Source organism: Myotis davidii, unplaced genomic scaffold (assembly GCF_000327345.1).
Source record: "Myotis davidii unplaced genomic scaffold, ASM32734v1 scaffold573, whole genome shotgun sequence".
NCBI classification, from domain to species: domain Eukaryota; kingdom Metazoa; phylum Chordata; class Mammalia; order Chiroptera; family Vespertilionidae; genus Myotis; species Myotis davidii.
Genome location: NW_006285997.1, coordinates 3,337,232 through 3,341,972, shown reverse-complemented (window position 1 = coordinate 3,341,972; position 4,741 = coordinate 3,337,232).

The window sequence follows — 4,741 nt, the reverse complement described above, 5'->3', positions numbered from 1 at the left end:
CTGAAGAAGGGAGAGACAAGAAAAATAACGCTATCGAGCACTAAGTGTTGGGCTACCTCTCTTTCCTCGCTACACTCGCCTGCAAAGGGTGAAACACAGTCTCATGGTTAGAGCATGAAGCCCGGAGGCACGTCACCTGCGTTCAAATCACTGCCCTCCCACATCCTAGGGGTGATCGTGGGCGCCTTAACACCTGTGGGCCTCAATCCCCCACCTGGTAGATCAGTCAGTGTCGTGGTGAGGGCTGAGGGAGCAGTGAAGTGAGCTCTCTCGGACCCTCAGAACGATGCCTGGCACGCAGTAGCCCGTGTCAGGAAAGGTGCTGTGATAGCTCCATGCGCTGAATACCACCCACTGCCAGTGACCCCTGTGGCTGTCTCCACTCAGACCTCTTCTCTGATTTCCACTCGGATCGCACAAACGCCTCCAGGGTAACGCCCAAGAGAAGACAGAATGCTGGATCTTTTCTTTCCAACCCGGCCCTCGCCAGAACCCCCCCCCCCGTCGCGTGGCTTCCAACGCACTTGGAATAAAAACCCAGGTTCCTGAAGGAGATCTGGTCTGTGCCCATCTCATGTTGGTGCCCACCACCCTCTCCTCTCCCACATGCTAAGCTGCCCACAGTGGCGCATGCTGCCCGCTGCACCTTCTCTTCCACTGGTGATAGGATAGAGGCGAGGACACACACAAGGCGATGAAACAGCAGTTTCAGCACCGGCTCTCTTTCCCACACTCAGGTTGCTTTTTTAAAATATGTACTTTTATTGATTTCAGAGAGGAAGGATGAGGGAGAGAGAGAGAAACATCAATGATGACAGAGAATCAGTGATTGGCTGCCTCCTGCACGCCCCACCCTGGGAATCGAGCCCGCAACCGGGGCCTGCGCCCTGACAGGGAATCGATGCTCAACCACTGAACCACACTGGCCGGGTAGGTTACGTTTTTGATGGTGTTTAGTAAATGGCATCTTACATTGTGGTCTTTCACCGCAGACAAGCTTTGTTTCACATTTAACGTGCACACTCTTCACTTCCGCAAAGGAAAGCACCTTCCCTATTTCCTGGAGCACAGAGCCCGCTCGGTGAGCCTCTGTCTTCCCGCTGTGATAAGGGGCGTGGGGACAAGAACTTCGTCGCTCTTCTTCGAACCCTAATTCAGATAAGCCACGTCAGATGATAAATGGCAACTCAGAGCCCGTGTCAGGAAAACAACTGAGATTGGGAGAAACTTCCAGAACCCGGACTGTGTCCCCACTGAGAAGCGGGAGGAGGTTCACGCAGTTCCAGTGGATTCCTGCTAGGAAGTCAGCTCAGGAGGCCAGGCAGCCTGCTTCTGAGAGAAATGGGACATCAGACTTTAAAGCCACCGATGCTCCCCGCTCCACCCCAGCCCCAGGTTCTGACTGTACTGGCCAAGCCCCCTGGACTTTAAAGTTCCCGGGGACAGCTAACGCTGAGGACTCCTAGTCCCATCCAGAGCTCCATCTTCACGTGCACAAACTGAGACTCAGAGAAGCTGGACGCTGCGCCCAGGCACCTACCTAATTTGAAACAGGTAGAGGCAGAACGCAGCTCTTTGAAGGCAGTGTTCGCACACTACGGGGCAGCACAGTAAGACAGGAAACAGCCTAATGGCCTATAAACAGCATTTTCAAAAGGGCAGGTAGGAAGTCAGAGTGCACACCACACGTGGGGTACGTGTTCTCACATGGCACTGAATATATCACGTGTGCATCATCTCCATGTGCCTCTCCAAAGGCGAGTTCTCTCCTCTGCCTCGTTCCCAGCCCCCGGAGGCTGACCACACACCCCTCACTGGGCCCCTTGTCACGGTTTCCAGGGGGTCAGCAGTGAGAGGCACCAGCAGAGCACAGGGCTGCAGAGCAGAGCGTCCGGAGCCACTATTCTCCGGGGGTCCTGCTCCCAGCACAGCCCTCCTGGGGTGCAGCTGCTGACAGCGCCCCTCCCCTTCAGGCCCAGAGGGGCAGCACCTTCCCACTGTGCACAGTGCCTGGGGCTTCAGGACCCTTGGTGGACTCCTCATGCCGGCTCAGACTTCTGAAAACAGTCCTGTATTAGATGTTCCTGCCAGGACATACAGAAGCATACAGCACTGGGTTGCACTTTCAGGATGTGAGCGGATTTTAACGTAAACCCTATTGCTTACTGTGCGCTGTGGTCAGAGAAGTCTGAGGAACATTGCCATGGTTTTCCTGACTGCAGCACGGCCTCCCTGGCTGATACAGGAAGCTACTGGGTTGAGACGCCTAAAGAACATTTCAAGAACCTTCTTTTCAACTGTTAGTGTTAAATAAATGCTAAGTCATGGCCCCAAATGCGGAAGACATGTTTATTACAACGAATTTTTAAACAATGTTTAACACTGCCCTACTGTGGAAAGGGTCCCCGTGCTAGCCAGCACTTAGCACTTACGGAGATGAGAGAAACTGACTTAGGGACCCCCAAGTCACTTTCTAACTCCTAAAAATTCGTAGTCTTATCAAGGAAACTCAAGTTTTAAAATTTCTTCCTAAACATAAATGAAGCCATTTTTGTCAGAGCAAAGTCCCACGCTAAAGACTGTACAGGGTCAGCCCAACCCTCTCTCATTCTGCAGGGGGATAGAAGAGATGAAATGAGGCGGTTTTCCAAATGTCTATTTGCTGCTTGTCTGTGCACGATCGGGAGTAAAGGGCCAGAGAAAGAAACGAACATCCAGGTCCTATCATTATCCAGAACCCTCTCAAGGTGTCCTGTGGCCTTTGCAGATGGTTAGCAAGGACAGAAGTCTCTAGATCAGTGATTGCAAACCTATGACATGCATGTCAGAGGTGACACGCGAGTTCATTTTTTTGGTTGATTTTTCTTTGTTAAATGGCATTAAAATATATAAAATAAATATCAAAAATATAAATCTCTCTCTGTTTTACTATGGTTGCAAATATCAAAAAAATTTCTATATGTGACACGGCACCAGAGTTAAGTTAGGGTTTTTCAAAATGCTGACACGCCGAGCTCAAAAGGTTCGCCATCACTGCTCTAGACCTTAGTCTAGTCACCTAAGTCCATACATCTGGAGGTCAGTGGCCAACAGAAACCCAGGAACCTGAGACAATTCCTTCACAGGGCCTCATTCCAATCGCCAAAGGGGTGAGTCAGATGGAACGGCCCACTGCTATATGAACACAACACTGTATTTAGGTATTGGCATCGCTAAATCCAAACACAGCTACCCAACATAACAAGATCCCAAGAAAATGCAATGACAAGAAAACAGGCACCAGAGAAAATGGCAATGGGTATTCTTTCTGACTTGTTACTGCACCTCCTTGAAGAAGCACCGCCATCCCCTACTTCAGTATAAAGTTGTGAATGTTTACACTGGCCATTCACGAAAAGTGCAACTTCAATCTGCCACCAGAAGGCAGGCAGCACCCACCTGCCTTCATAACAGCGACTACAACTTGTGAAATGCTTTAGACACAAAGTGCTTTTCCATAGACAGGCTGTCCCCAAAACTGTATACACACACTTGGAATCATTTAAAGGCAGCGTTTATTAAAATACATTTCATTTTCAAAATTGAGCTAGCAGCTGCGAGTGTGCGTATACTGTACGTTTTTGGGGACACACTTCAGTTCTGCTCCTCAGGACATTCCCATGAAGTAGGGAGGGGATGGAGAAGAGAGAAGGAAAGGTTCACAAAGGAGATGACTTGAAACACAAACCAAACTTCACCACTGGGCATGGAACCTGGGGTGCTCTCATCCGCTGTACCATGCTGCCTCCCCCAGGTGAACTCACCTCCACTGCACACCCCAAGCTTTCTCCAGCCCGCCTACTGAAAAGACAGGGAATGAACAATACTGAGAGTCTGGGTTTTCTAGGCTTGACTCCACAATGGGAAACAAAGTACCCCAATAACTGTAACAATCTTTCTGAGCCCATCACTAACACGCACACACACGCACACACGCACAGTGATGAGTCTGGGTTTTTATGATTTGAGTGGCTTCTAGTGGCGGCTGTGCTCTCAGGGGAAAGTGATTTGCTGGGTTCCATTTCCCGGCCTATATTGAGCTCCAAATCCTTTTGCTTCCCTAAGGGAATTGGAAAGGTTAATAAGAGATAAATCTCCAGTAGTTAAACAATTCAGTAGCCAGCGCCCGTTAGTGGCATTTGTAGGGGCACCGGCGTTAGAGAACCTTACCGGCTGACTTAGAAAAATGAGGCCTGTTACCTAAACTGCCCGAACTTGCCCTCTCGGAATGCACATCACGAAACAAAGGCCAGCTGACGTCGGCCCACACCAGGGAAGGTTTCCACTTTGTGTTGTTCGGCACCTTGCACATCATCCTTTTTAGTGCCTGGCCGAGGGAGGGGAGGGGAGGGAAGGGGAAGAGAGGCGAGGCCTCCACACCAACCTTCCCAGGGCCCAGGGCCCAGGTCCCAGGTCCCAGGTCCCAGGTCCCAGGTCGCAGGGAGGAAATGAGGCTCGGGCACCCAAAACGCCCTGGAAAGTGAGTTGCGGAGGGAATCGCCAATAAAGTGCCCCCCGCGGTGCTGGCGGCCAAGGAGGAAAAGGCAGGCTCACATGTAATAAGTTTAGCAACTTTCTAGGACAGGGAACGTGCTCTAGCTTTGGGCTCGACGGCTCGCTTCTGACCCAAAGGCGAGCCCCCGCCGGGCAGTGGCCCAGATAAGGACGCGGCTGCGGCGCGCGCCAATCAGCAGCGCCCGGT